Raw genomic sequence first — 23,872 nt, 5'->3', positions numbered from 1 at the left:
TTCTGTAAGAAGGCCCAAATTCCTTCTTTACCGCGATCTTTTCCCTGACTAGATCCCCAATCTTTGTAATCCAGACAGGTCTTGCTGGGGCAGGTGGTTTTTCTTCAGTGGTCGTTGGCTTCTGTGTTGTGTTACACAGACTTCTTCTTGTTTCATTTAAGTCCTGTAAAACAGCCAAACGATCTTTGACATCAAAGGGTTTTTGTTCCACCACTGAAGTTTGACAATCGAGGTCTTCGATTATCATTCTAGTACCAAACAGTAATTCATGTGGAGTGATTCCACCCAGAGAATTTCTTGGCAGATTGTTAAGACTACGTTGGACACTTATTAGATGTTTAACCCACCCATCACCTGAACCTAATACCTTAGCTGTTATGGATTGCTTTATGTCACGTTTTTTTCTTCCCACTACTGCATTACCCTCAGGATGGAAGGGACTAGAATACCGTAATGCAACGCCCAAGCTAGCCATGGCCTCTTTGTAAGCTCAAGAGCTAAACGCAGGACCCTGGTCAGAATGTAGCGCGCCGATTGCGTATGTGCCGATAAAGACTCGCAAATCCTTTATAACAGTTCTGGCGTCAGCCGAGCGCTGGAGCCACATCCAAATAAATCTTGTGCAGGAATCCACTGCGACCATGATATATTTATAGTTACCGTCCCTTGTTAAGGGACCACAGTGGTCCAGGTAAACGCACGCTAGAGGTTTATCTGAAATCAGAAGGGGCGTCTGTGCAGGACGTTTTACTGTAGAAACTTTCATTTTTTGGCAGATTTCACATTCTAGAACATAGTTTCTAGTTTGTTTCCTCATGCGTGGCCACCAATATATCTGATTTAATAATGATACTGTGGTGGAAACTCCTGCGTGAGCAGAGGCCAGTCCTTCATGTGCTGCTAAGATTAGTCCTAACCTATGTTCCATGTTTGGAATTGCCCTATCCCCCACTCCAGTTATTTGAGTAAAAGGAACATTATTCACATCAGTTATATATGTGTACTTTACTGGAAAGCCTTTTGGGAGTGTCTTACCACTGTCTTTGACTAAAGCAGTGACAGCTTGCATTATTTCGCTGTCTATTTTTGTTTTTGTCTGAGTGATCGCAGCTACAGAAGCCGTTTGCACAGCTGCCTTCGCGGCTTCATCAGCTAATGAATTCCCTGCAACGTGAACGCCATAACGCTGATGACTCAGTGTGTGAATCACGTGAGTCTTTTGTAGTTCTTTCTGTAAAAGAACTATTTGTTTCCTAAGCATTTTATGCTTAATTGTGCCACCTTTTGAATTTTTGAACCTGTTTTTAACCCAGCTCTGCAAGTGTTTGTTGTAAGATTCAACGCAGAAATACGAATCGCACACTATTAGTGTGGGGAATTCACGATCGGTATTTTGAAAGCTGCAGTTCAGCTCGCTGAGCTGTACAGTCTCCGAGTGATTGAGTTTTAGTGACCATAGGTCTAAATTTGCCTTCGCGCCAGCTGTGCTGATCCGTCTGTATATATTATACATCCGTAATGTTCTAGAGGCAGAATCTCGGTCGGCAGAGGACATTCGTGTTCGTATTGTAAAAATTCTTGTGTCTTCAAATAGGGGTCAAAGACGTATTCAACGTCTGTTGCAGCAAGAGAGTTAACCCATTGTTTCCATCTTGGATGTAAAGCTTTTGCATTTGGAATGCTTGCTTTTGTCACTGCCTCTAAGGCAGGTACAGGTGTAACGATCATTATTTGTGTTCCCTGTGCCAGAGCTCTCTCTTTTGCTACTACAGTTTGAACCGCTGTCAGAATTTTATCTGTAGAAGTGAATTTTATTTCAGCTTGTGTGTAAAAGTGTGATTTGTATGCTATTGGTACCTTTTCACCTTCATTACTTCACTAAAGGTTAGGTAGCGCACATTGTCGCGTGTTTCTAACTGTGTTTTTGCTAACATATCTGTTTGCACTGAACGCAAAATTTCTTTGTGGTTTTGAGTCCAATTAGTTGGTTTGAAATCAGGTTTTATTAATTCGTAGAGAGGTTTAACCCTTTCTGCGTAATTGAGAACATAACTTCTAAAAAAATACAGGAAACCTAGAATTAACTTTTCAGCGTTTTTGGGGGGCGTGGCTTGAGGCTCGGCAAAATGGCCGCACTGTAGTGTAGCTCTGCCAGCCACCTTCAGGTATCCTGCAGCTATCCTTCCGCAGCTCGGACAAATCGGTGATTCTTGCATGAGACTGTGCTCCTGATCTGAAACGCAATCTGTAGATGTGCGGCGCTCCTGAGTCGGTGCTGGAAATCGCACTGTTGGGGACCGTGCGGATGCCGTGTGTGATCAGGTAATGGCGGCCCGCGACTGACGGCTGAGGCGAGGAGACTCTGCTCCCAACCTGAGACAGAGCACAGACCGAAAAACTACGCCGCCGAACAACAAAGAGGGCGAGACGCCACCTGATCAAGCCACAGGCGGGGAGGCTATCAGCGGCGAAGATCGGAAGGGGGAGGAATTGGCAGCGGCGAGACCTGGCTGGGTGCGCTTCACCATGCAAGCGCCCGGCCCCAAGGTGAGGAGTAGGCCGCAGAGTGCCGCGCGGCCCACACTCTCAGAGACCTGCATCCCCCCACCTCCCCACCGACCGCACCGGCGCTGCCAGCTCGCAAGACCATAACGGCGATCGCCGCCCCTGGGAACCGCGGCGCGGACCCGGAGAATTCTGTGGGGGGTGATTCAACACGGATTGGAGGCAAACTGCTCAGATCTGCGCCGGGGCTGCTGCATCCCCCCCACCCACCCCGAGAGGCACAGCGGGACCATATCGCAGCCAACCACTGCCACTGCACGAACTCACTTGCTTGGCCAGGAGCACGAACCTATTGAGGCACCACTATATACACCCCATCTGAGTTAAACAGGCCGCCCGAGCCCTGCCCGCCATTTTATGCGGTGTGGGCACTTCCGAGACAAGATTGCCAGGCAGCCCTTCCATCATTTCAGACGGCGCCAAGAGCACACGGTGCATCTGAAGACCTTGCTGCAGCACCTGTGCTCACACTTACACTAACTGCTGTACTATAATCAGATCACGCTACAGGCCCCATACCCTGCCAGGGTCCCCCCAACTCCATTGGTGCCATACTGAATATCAGCAGCCTGGGCGCCATTCTACGTCGCCGCAGCACTGTGAGTCGACGGCTGCCTCCATTACAAGCAGCTTGGGGTCAACAATAACCCAGGCTGCTGCTGGATTAGCACGGTGCAACAACTTCCTAATTGCTGGCCTGACCCTGTGATCGCGATTACAGCGTGATAAAGCCATCAAAACAAAGAAACACAACAACATTCAGTGAGGCGAGTTGAAGGTGCTACGCATCAGAGACAGCGACACTTCACTGGAGACATAGGTAAGCCTGACAAGTCCCAACCCCGGCTGACATTTGAACTGCGCAAAGGGACCAAGACCGGCCAGACCCCGACGTCGGACACTGAGCTGGATGAACCAGCGAGCTCCCCCACTGCGCTTGAGAAATCTCTGGCAGCCATCCATGCGAGCTTACAGGCCTTTGATGGCAAGATAGAGGCGCTGAACGGCAGAATGGACCAATTTTTGGCTAAACTGGATAAGCAGGCAACGCGGATTGGGGAGGCTGAATAACGCATTTCAGATGCGGAAGTAGGGCTCCAACAAGTGGCGGAGAAGACTTCGGATATAACTATATTGCTAGAAGTAATCCAGGCCAAGAACGAGGATATTGAAGCGCGCTCACGCCGGAACAATATACAAATTTTGGGCCTGCCAAAATCCACAAATGTGGGGCGCCTTGAGGAATACGTTGAGGAGATGCTTCGAGACATCTGTGGGAAAGATGAATTATCTCCCCCTATTTGCCATTGAACGTGCTCACCGATCACTCGCTGCGCGCCCGCCACCGGGGACACCCCCGAGGCCCATAATTGCGCGGCTTCTTAACTACAGAGATCGAGATACAGTTCTACGCACTACTAGGTTGAAGGGCTCCATCACGTATCAGGGCAATGCCCTATCCTTTTACTCTGACTTCACGGCAAATGTGCAAGCAGCTCGCAAGGAATTCCAGGCGGTCAAGAAACTTCTACAGAAAGACCAAATACCATATGCGATGCTGTATCCAGCGCTTTTACGCATCGGCACCATGGAAAACAGGCAAGATCTTCACCAATCCCAAGCGAGCGTTGGACCATGCAAAAACTCTCCGACGCCAGAGTCAGCGCTCACCTACCTCCCAGACATCGGATGTCGATGATTGAACAGTAAGGGGGCCACGAAGTGACCTTTAGGTGGGCATGCAATGCTCCAGTTGGGGGTGAGGTGAATAGTTGGTAATGCCCTCAACGCAGTGCTTTTGACCTATGCAGTCTCCTGCACTTATTTTCACTGGAATACACACTCATTGCACCGTTGTATGAGTTGAGGGGCAATACTGAGTAACAGGTGGCACCACTCCCAATTTCACCTGGGAGTGGCTACAGCCAACACGACCCCGATGAGTGATCCCCGATGGGACATACGTGCACTACTGTTGAGGTTGTTGAGGGAGTTAACTGTGGGCCATGTCTTTAGCAGGTTGGGAATGCTGAAGTGGGAGGCGGGTGGGGGGTCTGTTCTTGTTTATTGTATGCCAAAGTCACTCACTGCACAAATCATCATATTGCGCCATTGTGACTACTGGGGGCGCCCCAATGTTAGTAGACCGCATGCTGACACCGGGTTCTGACACGAGGCACATGGCCGGGTCCACATATAACTGCATCACTTGGAATGTCAGAGGGCTAAACACTCCAAAGAAAATTAGACAAGTACTAGCGCAACTAGATAGACACCACGTGCACATTGCGCTATTACAGGAAACACAACTGACAAAAATGACAGAAGACAGGGTGGCCAGACGATGGGCATCATACCGCTTGGCATCCTCTTACTCCTCTTACGCCAGAGGGGTCCTTATACTCGTGAAACAGGGAGTGACCTTCACGGCTCTTCGCACACACACGGATGAGGAAGGCCGCTGGGCGGTTGTTATGGGGAAATTGGGCAATGTACTGGTGACAATTGTGAACATATACGGCCCTGTAGTAGATGACATGGCGGCCTATTTACACATGTTCGGAGTACTCCGAGACTGTCCTGCAACGGAAATGATGGTAGCCGGTGACCTTAACACATACCTTGATCCCACCATTGACAAATCTAACCCGCAGAACACTAGGATGGCCCGAGTTGCCCAATGCGTGAATGATGGCATGCTGGAGTTTGGGTGGAGAGATGCGTGGAGGCACAGAAATGAAGGGGTCCCGGGGGGACACACGTCACACCTGCGACTAATGGCTGGTCCCGCCTAGACTATTGGCTGCTGAGCGAGGGTGCACACACTTGGGACACGGACGCCCGCAACCTTCCTAGAACGCTCTCAGATTATAACCCGGTGGTCCTCACTTTGCACATCCCACATAACCTGCACAAACCATTCACATGGCGCTTTAGGGCGGAATCACTCCTTGACCCGATATACGCGGACACCATTAAAACGGCCATAGTACACTACTTTGAGAATAATGTGGGGTCGGTGGACAGTCAGGAAACACTGTGGGAGGCCTTCAAGGTCACAATTAGGGGCGTATGCATTCGCATATCCGTGGGGATACTCAAAGACATCAGGGGCCGCCTTTCTACCATAGAGACGAAACTGCACGAACTTGCACACCACATGCCATCGACTGCCATACTCGCTGAGATACGTGAACATGTAGATGAATACAACACCATCGCGGAAACTGAGGTGAAATACCTCTCCAAGAGACACGTAGCTAGGCGTTACGGCGAAGGAGGGAGACCGGGCAGAACACTGGCGGGTCGTTTACAGAGCAGGTCCTGTCAACTCCTAATAGACCACATTGTAGATAATGATGGACAGTCTCACTTTTCTCCCACTGACATAGTAGAACAATTTTGTATTTTTTATTCCAACCTATACATGTCCACGGGAGGGATGGATGAGCCAACCATGGATGACTACCTCAATGACATCGCTTGCGTGTGGCTATCGGACGCACACCGCAAATATCTTAGCCTCCCGATAGCCTTAGAGGATGTCGCGGACGCCATTAAATCACTTCCGAACGGGAAGGCTCCCGGTCCGGATGGCCTGACCGCAGAATTTTACAAAGCATATGCCGACATACTGGCTCCTCATCTGTTGGAGATGTATGCTGAGGCATATGACTCTGGCCGTCTGCCCCCACCTTGCGCCAGGCGCTGATCATCACTCTGCTAAAAAAAAGACAAATACCCTGATCACTGCGAATCATATTGTCCGTTATACTTCATCAATTTAGATGCCAACATTTTAGCAAAAATTCTTGCCACCAAATTGCAACCCCTAATGCATCCCGACCAGGCCGGGTTTATTCCCGACCGATCCACTTCACTGAACCTGCGCACTATTTTCGCCATGCTCCATGTCCTTAACCCCGATCTTCCTGCCGTCGCGGTCCTACTGGACGCTGCAAAGGCTTTTGATTACATAGAATGGCGATGCATGATGCACATACTGGAAAGAATGGGTTTCCCCTCCATTTTCCTACAGTGGATCCAGATACTTTATACAGAACCATCCACGAGGGTCCCCGTGGGTGGCGATACGTCCGAGCAATTTGCGGTGAGCAGGGGCACCCGTCAATGGTGTCCTCTTTCCCCACTACTTTTTGCCATTGTACTAGAGCCGTTGGCTTGTAAAATACAGCAAGTACATAGGGCGGCAGCCCTGAATTTAAATAATCGCCCAGTGGGGATCTCGTTGTACGCAGACGATATGGTCCTATACATTCGAGATCCGCACACATACCTGTCCCCTGTTTTGCGGGAATATGTTAAATTTGGCCTGTTCTCCAGATTACATATAAATTGGGATAAATCTGTAATCATCCCCCTAACGGCAATAACTACCCCCCCCTACGGTGGAGTATCCATTAGTCTGGTCTGCAGACCCTGTCGAGTATTTAGGGGTGTGGATACACAGAGATCCTCAGACCGTGATCACTGTTAATTTTGGGGCTGCATACACGGCCCTGTTCGGTCAGATAGACAGATGGCAGTGTCTCCCGCTATCTTTGGCGGACCGCATTTCCATCATAAAAATGGTGGGGTTACCCAAATTTTTATATCTATTTTGTAACATCCCAATTCCGCTCACTCTGCATTTTTTTTAAAACGTTGCAGACGCAGCTGTTACGGTTAGTTTGGGGCACCAAACCGCCGCGGGTGGGCTGGAAAACATTGTCTCTATCTTACGACAGGGGGGGATTCAACGCACCAGATTTTTATGTATATTATTTGTGCTGTCAGGCTCACCACGCATTCTACTGGTATAAGCCACATGGGTTCCTTCCGCATGTCGCAGTTGAAGAGGGGGACGCCCACCCCATCCCCCTGCGCGGTGTCGTGACACACACTCCTAGGACAGAGATCAACACTCTCGATACGACGGTGGCAGCGTGGCAGGCGATTGGCCGCAGAACACAAAAGCTTACTTTTTACGCGCCTGCTCTACGCATAGAAGGGCACGCAGCGCTATCGGTTGCCAGTGATCGGGGGTCAGTCAAAGCACTCAAGGAAGCAGGCATCACTCTTATGGGTGACCTGTACCCAGACGGTACGTACATCTCAGGAGAAGACCTAGCGTACATCCAAAATCCCACGCTACTATTCCAATTCACATGCTACAGATTACGGCGCGCGATGAAGCAACACTACACATGCTTCCCGGACGACCCTGCGGCTCTGACCACTTTACAATTGATCATTACCGCACCCATGAAATGTAAGATGATCACTAAGTTGTACAAGGCGGTACAGAAAGACACACCCCATAGTTCTGCCCCTTGCTTAACATGCTGGAACACCGCCTTTGACACTCACATAACGGAGGAGGAGGAGGTACACATCTGCTCGATAACGGGACGACTGTCGTCCAACAGCAACCTTTGTATCATACACCTCAAATTCCTACATCAAACCTATCACACTCCTCACAAGCTGTGGAAAATTGGACTGAGGGCGTCTTCTGCCTGCAAGAGATGTGAAATGGGGAGGCAGGCTTTGTACATATGGCGTCGCAATGTCAACAAGTCTTTCAGTACTGGGAAAAAGTAATAGGTCATCTTGTCAGCATGACGGGGTTGGCTTTAAGCAACACTCCGGCATTGTGCCTGCTGGGCTACGGCCCACACCTGACGGGGATTCTGGGGAGATTTGTACAACTAGCCCTGCTCTTGGCGAAGAGGCGTACCCTGTTCACGTGGGACAGCAGACTGTTTCCTAAGGCGGACGACTGCCTCAAAGATATGGTGTACTGCCGGGACCAACTGGAAACTTACGCTGAAGAGCTGCCCCGTGCCTCACGTCTGAGGGACATCTGGGCTCCCCTGCGGGAATACTTACTGACCCAGGCCGAGGTGGACTCTGACTGACTCTGCCCACATGAACTGACCTTTACTGTACGATAACATTGTGTGGGTTGTTGTGGCGGTGGCGCCGCTGTGTTTGGACGGGGGGGCGCACCCAGCAGGACATACTGATCTAATTAGAAAGCATAGATTGCAATGATGTACATGTGACATTATGAGATTTGACCTTTGGCATTGTTTCAGTTTTTTGTTTTTCCTTCTTTTTCTTGTTTTCTTTCTAATTTCTTCTTCATGTGTACGTTTAAGAGCGCAATGCTACTGTACCATGACAAGCAAGGTTACATGCTTCCTGTATGATTACAATGTGCTCAATAAAAAATATGTTTATAAATAAAAAAATAAAAATGTTTTTCAGCTTCTTTGGAGGTTGGAGCAGCGCACATTTCTCTACAAAGTTAGCTGCCAGGCTTTTGCCTTCACTTGATAACTCGTAGCCTACGAATAGGATGTTGAGGTGGGCAATTCATGATTTCTTAAAATTTAATTTATACCCTTCAGATGTGAACCCAAGTATTATGGTGTTCACTCTTTTCAAGTGTATGTCAAAATCATTGTCTGTAAGATAGATGTCATTGACATAAGATAATGCCTCATCACCATACATTTGTAGTAACTCTGTTACTCTGGCTGAAAACAACCCTGGACTATTCTTGAATCCCTGGAGGAGACGGCAAAATTGTCGCTGTATCCGCATAATTGAGAAAGCGGTCAAATGCCTGCTTTCAGGTGCAATGTTTTGACAGAAAAACCCATTCGAAATATTTAATGTGGTTTTATATTTTTTACGCACAATGTTATTCATCAATGCTGCACTATGTGCATTTTGTACTGCAAAAGTTTTGCAACAGGAGTTTAAATGTCTGTAATCCAATGCTAGACGATATGAATTGTCAGGTTTGGAGACAGTAAACAAAGGATTGTTCATTGACGAGGTGCATGTTTCAATCACCCCTTGGTATTCAAGTTGATTTAAAATATCCATGACTTGTTTTTTAGCTTCTTGCTTAACTGGATAATGCCTCTGTGCTGTAGGTTGATTTTTTAACTGGATTTTATGGTGAGGAGAGTCCTCATCCCATCCCACATGATTTTTATATAATGCTGGAGCCTGAACTACTGCCCATTTTCTGGCATATGTGTATTTTTTATATATTGGAATATGATTTGAGAAGGCTGGCATAATTATCTCTTCGCCATGTGGGCACTCCCTGACAAATTCAGGTGGCCAGTCTTGTCCAGCTAGAAGAATGTCATACCCCTTACAGAGCTTCTCCCAAAAGAGTGCTCTTATTTTTCTAGTTATGTCCCCCTCCATCCGGAGTGTTACTTCATATAACTTGTGGGGTACACTAACCCTGGTGTCGGCAGTTTCAACTTGAATGGATTCATTCAAGTCCACTGTCTCCAGATGATCCTTCAAGATCTTGCGAACTATGGTGACTTCTGCTGCGCTGTCTAGCATTGTCTGGGCCCACTCCCTGTTCTTGAGTTGTGTCCGCATGTCTGATTTTTATGCTTGCTACCTTCTTTTTGGTGAATTGAGTTTTCTTATTTTTTGGAACGTGCTGTTCTTCTTTGGACTTCACGCGTTCCTCTTTTTGTTCTGATCGTCCTCTCCTCTCGGATTTCTGCGAGGAAGTCTGAAAGGTACGAGAGGAACGTGTATCAGTATCTTGATATCTATCAGGTTTTCTTAAAGTATCCCTATTTCTAAGGTCATACCTTTTTGCAGAGGGCTCCCGTTGCAGAGACCTACCTCCCCGTTGTGGAGATCTTCCTCTGGATTGAGAACGTTTCTCTTTAGGAAGTGTCTGTTTAGTATTTTCCCACTTCTTTTTAGGAGTAGTGAGATTATTTTTAATAAACACCTTTTCAGGATTTTCTGTTAATTCTGGTTTTACTGGTTTCCCACCCAAACTATCTCTTCCTAGTTCTTTGTAAGATTTTTCAATAATTCTAGAAAGCTCATATGGTCGGTCTGTTATATATGTTTCTTTTAACTTTTGGCAGATTGCCACAGATGCTGCTTTACCTCTAATGTTAGCTAATAATATAGCTGAGACCTGTTTGAAATCTTTCAGTAATTTCATACCCAGATTTAAGGCCAGTTCTGGACCGTATTCATTTTGAATCTGTCTCAGAACGTCTGGTATTACTGCCATGGATGGTACACCATGTGTTTTTGTGTCACAGTCCTCCACATGTGGTGCTATCCCCATTGGTAAATACATTGTCAGAATTCTGTGTTTCTCATGAGGTGTACTATCAGGGAGTACTGCCTCTATTTGAGTAATTTTCTGAGCTAACCAGAACGGAATTTGTTCCCTTTTTGCAGGCAATTTACCAATGACTGATTGTATTGTCTGTGGTGTGATTTTATTTGTATTCCCCTGGTGAGGGGTGTGCTGTAGAATCCTTACAGCTGGTTGGACTGTTAAAGTCCGAATTACATATTGAACCAATTGTCTGTGTATTTTAATTAACTGTTTCAGCTGAGCTAACAGTTCTCGACCTGTCATATTTTCTATGTCAGGGTGTGGTGTATAGCTGGCTTGTACTGGCCATGTAGCTCCTGGTCTACCTAGTGGACCGAGCCTGGTAATGTGATTTTGATGTTGTAGGGTGCCTTTAAACCAGAACTGATACTCTTGGTAAGTGAATGGAATTTCAACGTCCTTGAAAGGAACGTATGCCGCTGGAGGTTCCTCTACTTTGTAGTAGTGGAACTCGTGTGTTGTTGGATTTGCTGTAGGAAACAGAACCCATGAGTAGAATACCTCTGTCTGCCGATATTCATGCGCCTCTATAACAAAGATTACTTTACCACCCCTCGATGATACTCCATTCTCTATAAGTTTTATAGTTATGGTTTTTCTTACATTTACCGGGATGAGTATAGCATCCGCGTCATTTTGTTGGAGACTTGTGTCATCTAAGACTGCTTGAGCTGCTACTCTAGCTCTCTCTCTTTCTTCGTCACTCTCCGACATTTTGTCGACTGGAAGTTTTTGCAGAGCAATGTTTCAAGGAAACAAAGATTAGGTGCACAATATTTTGAAACACTGTATCCTTCAACATGAACAAACCAAAAACTAATACATAGGATTTTTGTCCTACTTAGTTTTGGCGGATATTAACCTTTTACCCACTCCAGACGTCTATTGGAGTATTTTACGGGAAAAAGGGGTCTTTGTGAAAAGCACGACTGAGTTACTCTAGTATCTTGCGTTAATTTATCGCCTTACCAAATGTTGGGCGCCATGTAGTGTAGTTCATATATTCCCAATAGGCTCTGCGCATTGGAATAACATATACTATAGATTAGACGTAGGACTGAGGTCGACTAGGTCTCTATCGTATATTTTAAACTTAATTGTGAGTGTCAGCTAGCTCAGAGGTCACTAGAAACTTTCTTGAATAAACAAGAAGGGATTCGTTTCTGACTACCGCATAAACATGACAACTTTGTTTCCCAAGGATAAGAAATGTATCTCTAGAGTCGCGGAAACAATAAATAACTATTTTACTCAGTCAATCGTGCATGCTTCGTTTCACCAGAGGTGCTGAGAAAATAGAGAGACGGGTGTTTTCAATAAAAAGTATTTATTGAACAGTCTTTTTTCTCAAGCATAAGAAATGTACTGCTACAATCGTAACACTGGTTATAAAGTACAGAGTATATAATACGAAAAGTATTATAAAGTAGTACTGTAAAAGCATGATATGGTTTCTAAGCCATAAGTTGCCTAAAACGTATGCAATACATACAATAATAAAATAATGATTAAACGTACTCAACTGGTGCTTCTAAAATACACCTACCCCGGTGTACCTAAACTAAGTCTAGTACAATGAAAGAAGTAAGTGAGGTGTAGCTTAAGTTTAGTATTTCTCTGCCAAGGATCTATCCAAGAATTCTCTAAGGGTCTAATCAGCTCCATACCTTGGTTTTAGAATGAAGGAGGTCTTGTATCTCTCTCTCAGGACTCGATTTCCCAGCAACCCGCAAGGGTAGCCTAGAAACACTGGAGCTGGATTTCTCAGCAGGAGAAAGGACAGCGTCTCTAAGTGCGTCAGCTGTAGGGTCGGCTTCCTTCGGCACTTGCTGCTGCAGGGTGTCCGGCAAGTAGTTAGTCGATCTCCAAACCACTGTGTGTTTGTCTGGGCAAATGTAGGCATATATATACTTTGAAGGTGCAGAGTTTGACGTGTGATTGGACTTAATAACGTCACTCAAAGACCCAGTTCTGTGAAAACTCCATGATTTCCTAGATAAATTAGTATTCAGGCGAGGGGAAGTCCCTAGATGCTGAAGGCGGGTTTTTCTAAGAAATCATTGTTGATTCTCGGAACTTAGTGGAAGTAGCCATGCTGTATTTGGGCTGCATAGACTCAGTCTAAATATGGTAATGATTTCTATGCCTATATAAGGATCGGGGAATTTACACCTATATAAGGGCATGAATCGGGAAAATTACACTAAGGTCCTAAATTCATTTACAACAGTATGTGGGAAATGTGAAAAAAGGTCTCCCAGTATCAGAGTGTTGACAGAGAGCAGTATGAAAATCCCCCTCAGACAACAATCAAATCTATGCTCCCTATCTCCTGCAGCTTATATAACTGACCACGTATCGCCTTCACAACCCCTTCTAATAAATCATGGGGAACATTGTTATATCAATTCACAAGTATTACTAGACAATTTGTTCTACCATTAATCTAATAATTTGGTAAAAATGATCCTCGAACACCAGATCTATTTTTCCAAAACTAACTAGATTTGAAACGTATGTGCACAGCCCCCCTTTTGCTCTATCATGTTTGGAAGCTATAGCAGTTGTATGAAGGGTTTTATAACCATTAATATTAATTGGTTCTATCGCCCAAGTTTCCTGTAGACTGAAAACATAAATTGCTGGATACATTCGCTACACAATAACATTTCTAACTTTAGATTTTAGACCTGCAACGTTCCAAAACTTAAAATTACATCTACCCTTTCCTCTAAGGGCTATATTAGGTACCAAGCTTTCTTCTGCACTCAGCATCGGGGTGTTGTACATTATTGTAGTAGACACATCATCAGGGGTTACGGAGTTCCCAGTGCTAACGGTCAATGCCAGATAAACTTCCAATATATCCTGGTGTACTAGAATTTCATGTGAGCCATATGAAACTGTGCCCCTTATACCAGGCTCAACCTTACAATTCGTTAGCACTTTTTCCCTAATGTATGTGCTAGATTTCTTGGATACTCTGCTCGTAAAGATATTATCAGACCCATTCTGTCAATCCACTTCTTCCAAATTCGGTAATATATTAAAATGGTTAAAAGTGGGTATTCCATAGTTTATACTGTGGGTTATCAACGGGGCGGCTTTGCTCTGTACGCCACAGTCAAGGTAGCTGGGTTTATAAAAGTATCCTAGTGGCACAATATTAATCTGATCTGTCCAAATTGGACTATTACGCACCCTACCCAAGATTGACTCAATTAGGTACAGGGTCTTAAAATTCAAAATCACACAATCACCAACCAGGTCCTTTGGTCCCCTTCCTATCCAGCCCACTCTTTTTGCCATTTTAAACTTGTTAAATAATCTATCTGTTAAATCTGTTCTGCCCCCCAGCCAAGATAGCGATTTATTTCTTAAACTTTCCCATGTCTCCACAGTCCCCTTACGCAGCCTAGGTACATTAATTAGTACCACAGTATAGGGGGTTACCGCCGGAAGTAAATCTATGTATGGCATTTGTCTCTCAAACTCTGACCCTTCCATTACATTTGGCTCTCTTCTCACACTTGGCCCCTCTAACTGATTAGTATTACATCCATTATGGATAATTGGTCTGGAATTATACCCCGCATTTCCATTTCCACTTCCATTTATTGGTTGTGTGCTTTCATTAGGAGTGTTTGAATAAGTACCAGGATTTAGAGGAGTATCCCCCTTTTTTGCACACTGTATAACTGTATAAGTCAGAATAAATAGCTATTCACTGGAAAAAAAACAAGGTTAAAGTGATATAGTTACCAATTTCAATAACATCATACTTTACTTTTAAAAAGCCATAGAAATTCAGGTCAAAACCAAAGGTTGAAAGCTATGGTATAATAAGTTGAAAATGTCAATTTAAACATAACAATTTAAACTAACAAAACCACTGAAATTCCCCAGTTATAGATATCTCAAGCAACTATAACTTGTGCTCTCACCATGAACTGTTAATTACCTCCCATTTTACATCACTCATGGTGTTCTGTGACATCATTGATAGCATCATAGCAACATTTGAAATGGCACCATTTTCTCTCAGTTGAGAGCTGCAAGTTAGGATGTGGACCTTGAGATAACTAGTGCTACGGTCACCCTTTAGGATTTCATTTTATACAGCATTGGAGTAATAGAGTTTATTTGTTTTTCTGACTGATTCTTATAATGACAGGTAGGATTGATAAAGAATAAAGGATGAGTACACTATATAGAAGGTAATTGACAATAGCCACAGAAAAGTGTAATCCTTATCATAGAAAGCATATAAAAGAGGTTCTCAACTCAAAAAATAAATACTGTGTCCTATAAGTAGGTGGTACAGGCACTGCAAAGTACTCACTACAGTTGTGTGGGAACATATTTAGAATTATAGATGAGTAACTGATAATAGCAGAACTGTTTTCCACCAAAGAATTCCAAGTGGCATCAAACAGAAATCAGAGCAAAACCTGAGTTGTCTATGTTGTCGCTTGGACCGCCAAGTTGGAAAACTCTGTTACTGACAACTGCATACCTACTTTTACAATGGTATATTGTATTTGCACCCATGGATTAGCTGTGCAGGGGAGGAGGAATCATGGGGAAGCTGTGCACAGTGTGGTCTTAACTCCTTACCATCCCCTAAATGTACTTTAAAAATAACAGCCAGTGTCCTGACGCCTACCCTCTTTGTGTGCCCTAACGGGTGAAAATACATAGAATTTAATTAGGCATCCTGCCGCCCTCATGTGCTATTCTTGTTGGTAACGTCTTTTCTGTGAAACTAACAAAATAATCTGTCATCCTTCAACCCTCCTCCACTTCCCCTGCACATTTTCTCACTCGCCCCATCTGATTCGATAAGAGATCAGCATCTCATTGACAGCAGCTTTGTGAGAGCTGCCAGTCAGAGTGGGCAGGAATCCCTGTTACAGCAGTGGGCAGTCCTCTGTGATGGAGCAAGGACTCATAGAAAAGAGACTTGCTCAGAAGCAATCTTCTGATTTAACTCCCTAACTTGTTATTAATTTTGTATTGTATAAAACTAATGCGCAACACATAAAATTGAGAGCTACTTGTTATACTGGACGTCCTCGGGATCGGTTTGAAGATTATGTTCCACCTCTCAATCTATCCAACGACTGGAATTGCCATTATGGCACAGCACATTGAACCGATTAAGCGAGGGATGTTTGTGGGGGGAGGTTAGGAACCAGGAAGGAAAGGAAGGGGACAGCAGGGAGGGAGATCTGGAAAAGACAGAAAGAGAACAAAAACTCATGAGTAACTTTCCTTTTCTAACGTTTCTACATGCAGTAATAACCAGTACACCTAATCCTGTCTAAATACCTGTAAAGAAAAAGAATCCTTCAGGGGAGAGATAAATGATGACGGATGAGGGGATAGAGGTGTAGCTGCAATAATACAAAAGCAACAGTGACTTATAATCTCCTATTATGCTGACATATACAATAGCAAACACCAATATACTATTGAGGGCATTACATACCCCTATCTCACTCCTTGAACACTTCACAGGGATCGAGAGTTAGAATACCACTCCTGATCAATCCCTGTTAATAAAGGAGTAAAAAGACATAGGGATTAAACACCATCCATTCTGAACCCCATTTCATCACAGTGCAAAGAAACAGAATGTATTCGTCCCTGTGCTAACTTCACACAAAAACGATCGTTGTTAAGGTAATGCCCCCTGTACAGGAATCAAGTACAGGAGCAAAGTTGTTCCCCTCAAAGTTTTCGGAAGAACAGAAACAGCAAATTGTACTGCAGAAGGATCCGTGGATTACTCTGCATCCACAGCACCATCGGCCGACAATACCGACCGGGACAAATCCGTAGGACTAGGAAGGGGCTAAACCCCTGTAAACAACCAGACACAAACAGCCCTCACGAAGCCACCTTCAGGACTTCAGTTCGTTTTCAGAATGCCAAAAGCAAAACCTGTCCAGGTGCAAGCACCCTTACCACACCATAGACGAACCGCTAAGACATGAACAGCTCGGACCGGAGAATTTCCGATGCTGAGCGTTGCACACCGTCCTCCTTATGCTTCCGCGATCATCCTCTCGCGAGATAGCAAAGGATCATGGGAGCGGTAGTTCTCCCACCGCATTCTGCCAGGAATTGTAGTCCATCAGCGCAGCGCGATCATGACAATACTGAAGCTTGCAAATGTGTTTACTAACCTAAATAACTCAAACAAATTCTCAAAATGGCTTCTAACTGGAAATCTTTACTGCGCATGCGTCACCTGCATCTACGCAGTACGACGAGCTGTCGCTTGGAGGGAAATTCTTGAGCATGAGCAGAAGGTACTAATATGGAGTCTTGAAGACTCACATGCTTCGCATCTGCTTGCTTGAGACTAAATCGAGTGTAATTACTAATGCTAATGCAGGGAAAGTATTAATAATTAAAGGGAACTAGAGTAGAGATGAGTGGTATACAGTGAAACCATTTATTCTTGAAAGTAACATCTGTCTTTCTGACTTTATCATTAGTGCGCATTTGGGCCTCTCGAGTATGACAGAAGTAAGCAGAATCATGTGACTGAGACGTTCATCAGCGCATGCCTATTGAGAGTGAACCCGGAATGATGACTACAAACTTGAATACAAGCAATGGCCACTGAGTGTTTTGGCCTGGGAACCAAGTGGTGAAGAGTTCACCAGGATGACAGAAAATATGAAAGTTATTATAAATGTTGCAAAAATAATGTGAATGCGGGTAGGAAATAAGGTTTGAGTAAAGAATTAAGGGGAAGGGTTGGTTAACAAAGAGATAACTGAAAAGAGTGATATGTAAGCATGGTGTGATGATCTTCTCCCCTGGCCTGACCAATCAGAGTTAGTATTTTATGATATTGAAACATTAATACGTGGTACACGAGGAAAGAAAAGGTATAATTGAAGTTTTTTTCGCTAGTTAGAGAGAGAGCCAGAGACATCGATGCGGAATGCTGCAGAGCTTGGGATGCTGTCGGAGTGACAAGAGATGCTGATGAAGAAACTAATGCAGAGCTTAATATACTAAATTACTAGACTTAGAAAGAAGATCGCGGAAGAATCTCGAAGAGAAAGAGAGAGTCAGAGAGGGGTGCGACGCGACTGTCATTGTTAGAGAGGTCATCTATCCTGTCCTGAATCCTGTCCTGAAGTCCTTGTCTCCTGAACTATCCCGGGGGACCCCTACCAGCCAGGGGGTTGGTCTTCACACCATTTTTGGTAAAGTATATTTCTTGCTCGTTATTGAATGATCCTTTTTCTCAGTCCTCTCCAATCTAAGCATAAGTCACTGCAAGTGTTTTGAAGCATGTGTTGATGTTTATTTGATTTTTCTTCCCTATGAGTGAAGGCGACTGTATTGTAGTCTTGAAGTGGTTCACATGTTCAAATTTAGATAGCATTTTAAATGTCAAAGGAGTCTGCGGTTATTTCAATTTTAAAGTATAAGTTAACTTTATGTCATTATCACTATCCACTAGTTCGACTAATGGTCAATCGACCAGAGGAAAGAACATTTTGATCTGTGAAGAGTTAGTAAAGGTATTTTAGACTATTCCTGAGCATTGGTGAAAACATATAAACTTGACGTTCAATGGTTTACTTGACTGTGTGTTTGATGCGCCCAAGTGAGTATATGGTAGTTGAGTACCTGTGGTTGGTGGACCTCTGGATCAGTTTCTGGTAGCAGAGCTATTTTTATTATTGACTAGTTTAGTGATGTTAATTATTGATTAATGATTTATGTTTAACAAAAAAGTTTAGTGTTTTGTTTTATGTTGTCCAGGAATTCCCGGGAAATTGAATAGTGGGTGGCGACAGAAACCACACTGCAGTGAGGTTACTCGTATGTTGGAATAACACTGAGAAGCTAGGTAGGGCTGGAAGTGTTAAACTAGGGACTATATCCAGTGGCGTCACTAGGGTTGGTGTCACCCGGTGCGGATAACTCATGGTGTCACCCCCTCACGCTTGTATCCTGGGCCCTCCACCATCTTTACAAAACCAACTTGAAAGTGCCCTCTTATCGATCTTATTTTTTGCACTGCGTGGTATGAGTAAAAAAAAAAAAGAAAGTTATATTTACTAAAAAGCAGTGCCACAATTTTGCTGTCTGGTGGAATACATGTATTAGCTCCAGAAAATGCATGTCTGCGGGAAAAGAGTAAATGCACAGATATGGTCTTTCAGTTTACCATAGATGTTTTTCCAAAAACACCCACATAAAACTGACGCCTCGTGACAAGAAGCTTCACCCCAGATGCAATATGTTCTTGCTTCTTCACCTACCTGAAACAGATAGAGTATGTCTCTCTGAAAGTCCTTAACCCAGATCCAGGCCGTATCCTCACCTTAAGTTTTGGCTGCTTTGTTACCACTCTTGAGAAGATTTTGCTTTGATTGGGGTGGAGTGGTTGATGTGTGTCAGTAGTTCAAGTGATGGTTTTTCTCAGTAATGTGTTGTACAGCAATGGGGTAAAAATGGCATATGCCTACTGGAAAATCTAAGGCTGAAGGGCAAGTTAAGGCTAATTTAAGGGTCTGTTAATATTGAGAGCATGATTAAAGGAAAGCGTTAAGGTTAACAGAGAGGCGTTAGGATGAATGGATGAGTTATGATTAATGGGATAGATAAATCTAAGGCTGAGAGTTATAACTAACAGCAAGAGTTAAAGATGGCAGTGGATAGAGTTAAGTCTAATATAAAGAGTTAAAACAAATGAGGCAAGTTTTAGCCAACACTGGTATGAAATAACTAAGATTTACCTAAGAATGAAGATAAGGTCGGTGAACAGGGAGCGACAAAGCTAATCACACAAGAACTTTGGTCAACAAGGGTGAGGAGGACGTCAAGAGTTGAGTTTGATGGTAGAGTTAATTTAACTGGAATGTTCAAGTTAACTTGCAGAGATGGAGCAAACTAGGAGAGTTAAGGCTACAATGAAGAGTTAAAATTATCAGTTTGAATTAAGGCTAGTTTTGAGTTATATTTATCAGTGAGAATTAATACCAGCATGATGGATCAATAAGGTTAAATGAACGTTCGGACTAATGAAAGGAGATACAACTATTGTATCAAATTATGACTAATAAAAAGAAAGCTAATGGGGCAAGGTAATGATAATGGGGGGGCTAAGGCTAATGCTCAGAATTATGGCTGATGGGGGAGATGCTGAGCGGGGAATGTCCGCTGCATCGCTTTGTAGTATGTGCACACCTGCCCTGATTTACTCATGACATGTACCAAGTTTTCAGATGCTTTTTAGTTGCATCTCAGCACCTTTGGCCATCAAGCATGAGCACTAACGGTCTCAGTGTAATGAAATAAGGCAGAAATAAAGGCCCTGGGGTCTGGAGGAGTTATTTACAGCCAACGTCTCAGATCCAGAATTGGTGCTCATGACAGCCAGTTTCACTGCCAGTTAAGGGAACATAACCTGAAGAGTGAGGAATCCTCCTGGAAGCATTGAAGATCTCCCACAGGAAAGGAATGCGCCCTTGCTTCTGGGAAGAGAAGCACTCGATATGCCTCTGCAGAAGGAAAACTGGCTGAAGGGCATCCCAACCCAGCTGCCTGGAAGAGATGAAGCTAACCAGAGGAAGGTTACACTTGGATCATCTGTGAAACACCAGCACAGCAAGCCCCCGGGACAGGACCAGTTCTTCAAGAACTGTGGTTACCCTAAGCGTCCTTGTGACTCCACGTCTGAACTTAGCTGCCCCCATGTTCACCTTGAGCTCGTTAGCCATTCCTCCCTGGTTGGGGGGGGGGGGGGGGTGCTGAAGAACTGTCAGTGCAGTTTGCTGCTCTTAGTCCCACTGAGCACATTACAATCTGCTGATTGACTGTGCCCTGCAAGCCATCCAGGTTCTTGACTAAGCTCCCCGAAGCATGTGGTAATGTGAAACACAAACCTCGACCAGCATTTTTCCAACTATCTGTAGGAATCGTGTGCAGCACCAAGGAGTGTTACTGACTGGTGTATTTCCCACTTCACTGTCATTTCTTGTTCATTTCAAAGCGTTGGAACATGGAAAAGTGAAAAGGTAGAGATTGTCTTGCTGCGTAGTTTTTCTCAGGGTGTGCAGTAAGGCCCCGGTTGTGCTTATACTCACGGTGGGGTCTTTGAACACTTTAGCAAATGATGATCCAAGCTGAGGCAAAGGAGGGTGTCATTCGGGGGGGGGGGGGGAGCAATGGTGCAGTTTTCACTTTCATGTCTAAGTGTTAAAATCTGGTTTGCGATGTCAACATAATCGGCGCCACCTTGTCCCCACTCAGGCACGTACGCTCTAGCAAGCAGCAACCATTTTGAAAGCGCTATGGCCCCTCTGCCCCTCGCCGGTCCCCAGCGCGTCTCCCTGGCGCTACGAACGCCCCCCCTCTCTGACCTCCCCCGTTCTCTCTGTGGAAAATTAATCCGTATTGATAAGCATTGTCTGCGCCATCTTGCCTTTTTTCCAATGCCAAACTTTTGTCGTGCACGGCAGCCATTAAGTTAGGATTTTTCCCTATGGGATTTTTGAAAATTCTATGTCTAATAACTTTGGCGTTTGTAGACGGAATTGGCTGAAATTTTCAGGAAAATGGCACATTTTGTTTCTGAGCAGCCCCTGAAAATTTGGGGGGGTTTCGTCAAGGGGGGGGCCGAGAAAAAAGGGGGGTCCCAAAACGCGTTTTTAACATTGAGTTTTCCATAGGGCGGTTGGCCTCACTTTTAGCTCGAACGGCTGAATGCATTTACACGAAACTTGGCAAAATTGTAGGGACTGTTAGCCCGATGTGCCTTTGCTAGGTCTCAATATATGTGCTCCAGTGGATTTTGAGAAATTAACGTTTTAAAAAACAGATATATCTGTGACAGCGCTCCGGGTAGCGCTCCGGTTCGCGTACTTGACGCGTAACGGAACTTCGCAAAGCGAAGCTGATTGGCTCTCCGGTGTAACATTCTAAACAGTCCGGACCGGCCGCCATCTTGTCTCTCGGTAGGATCGAGAGACAAGAGGAGGAGAAAAACGAAGGGGGAATTTAATGAAAGGGGGCAAGGTAGACCCCTCTTGACCCCCTAGGAATGATGTTGGGGTTATTAAAGGGTCCCGTGGGGCAAATAAAAAAAAATTGATTTTTCGCGGTAGAAGCGCTTCCCGGTTCGCGAACCGGGTCGCAAACCTGTAGCGTAACGGGAATTCGCCATTTTGTGTTTCGTTTTAATTAAATCACAAGATGGAGGAAAAACAATGTAGGAAATGGGTATAAGGGGGCACGGGAGACGTATCCTGACCCCCTATGTTTTCTGAGGGTGGCTGAGGATGCTCATATATGTTGATACATGTCTTCCAGCGGCTGCGCGTGAGCGGATTTTTTTGTTGTTGCTGCGTGACGTCTGTTAACGTTCGATTCGAAGGAAATCAGGAAGTGTTGACCGCCATTTTGTCACTGCAAGTAAATATATTGTTCATTTCAAAGCGTTGGAACATGGAAAAGGGAGAAGGTAGAGATTGTCTTGCTGCGTAGTTTTTCTCAGGGTGTGCAGTAAGGCCCCAGTTGTGCTTATACTCACTGTGGGGTCTTTGAACACTTTAGCAGCTGAGGCAAAGGAGGGTGTCAGTCGGGGATGGGAGCAATGGTGCAGTTTTCACTTTCATGTCTAAGTGTTAAAATCTGGTTTGCGATGTCAACATAATCGGCGCCACCTTGTCCCCACTCAGGCACGTACGCTCTAGCAAGCAGCAGCCATTTTGAAAGCGCTATGGCCCCTCTGCCCCTCGCCGGTCCCCAGCGCGTCTCCCTGGTGCTACGAACACCCCCCCTCTCTGACCTCCCCCGTTCTCTCTGTGGAAAATTAATCCGTATTGATAAACATTGTCTGCGCCATCTTGCCTTTTTTCCAATGCCAAACTTTTGTCGTGCACGGCAGCCATTTTAGATGCCTTGACCAGACCCACTCTCTGCACGCCGTCGATCCTCAGCACGGCTCCCCACCCTCGCAAGCATCTCCCCCACGCACTGGTCACCCCCGCTCTCTCTCTCATGCATGGGCCATAAACCTCCCCCCATCTGCGCTGCTCTTCCCTAAGAATCCCACCCGTGCCCGCCCTTTCACCCTATTCACTACCGCACCCTCTGACACTCCTCTTCCTCTGTGTCCGATTGTCCAGGCCGGTCCCAGGCTATCACCTAGCCCTGCGGATGTAGTTTATGGTCCCAACTGTAAAGAATCACCCCTCTTCAAAGGAGTTACAGTAGATCAAGGCCCCCCACTCCATGAGATCCGTCACACCACACGCGTTCCTACTATCTGATAACGATCCTGTATTGTGATTGGGGAGGGGATTCTCACTGTAAGGGTGTGTGGGACCGAGCCTGAAGGGATGCCTTTCTGTACATCTGAGATGCATTCCCTTGTGTTTCGGCAATGGTAGTCTGTTCATTACATAGATCGCCCGAGGGCGGTAGTACAGACTGCGCGTAGGAAAGGGTCAAAAGCCAGGGGTATAGGAGTATGTAACAAGCGAGCCATTTAATTGAAAAAACTAAACATGGCAAACGGTTGCAGGATCAGTGAAGGTTGATTTTTTAATTGAAAGTATAACAGGATCAGTTACAATAAAATCGTCCCTACGCACACCATGGGTGAGTATCATGGGTAACATTACTTCGAAGCTTTATTCATACAATAAACAATAATGAAAAATCGACATCAATAGGGTTGTCCGTATTCCCAGTCAGTACCCTTCCCCGCCCGCCATGTGCACAAAGACTGCATACATCCCCCATAACGTCAAGGCTAAGTAAATAGAATGTCATAAGGAGTTGCAAGTCGCTCCCATACTGCCGCCATTTTGGTCGAGGCCAGGCAGGTCCAGAGTATAGTTCAATGTCTCCAATAAGTAGCGGCAGGACCAGAATCCCTTTCGGCAGTTCTGGCTTTGTCATTACGAGCACTAGAAAACAAGACATTCTGGGCAATACCACCCTTGACGCAGCCCTTTATTCTACAAGATAGTGTCTTTCAAAAGCCAGGGGTATAGGAGTATGTAACAAGCGAGCCATTTAATTGAAAAAACTAAACGTGACAAACGGTTGCAGGATCAGTGAAGGTTA

This window comes from Lissotriton vulgaris, chromosome 3_1, assembly GCF_964263255.1.
Source record: "Lissotriton vulgaris chromosome 3_1, aLisVul1.2, whole genome shotgun sequence".
NCBI lineage: Eukaryota > Metazoa > Chordata > Amphibia > Caudata > Salamandridae > Lissotriton > Lissotriton vulgaris.
The sequence above is the reverse complement of the archived record's forward strand: the minus strand, read 5'-3'. Positions refer to the sequence as shown.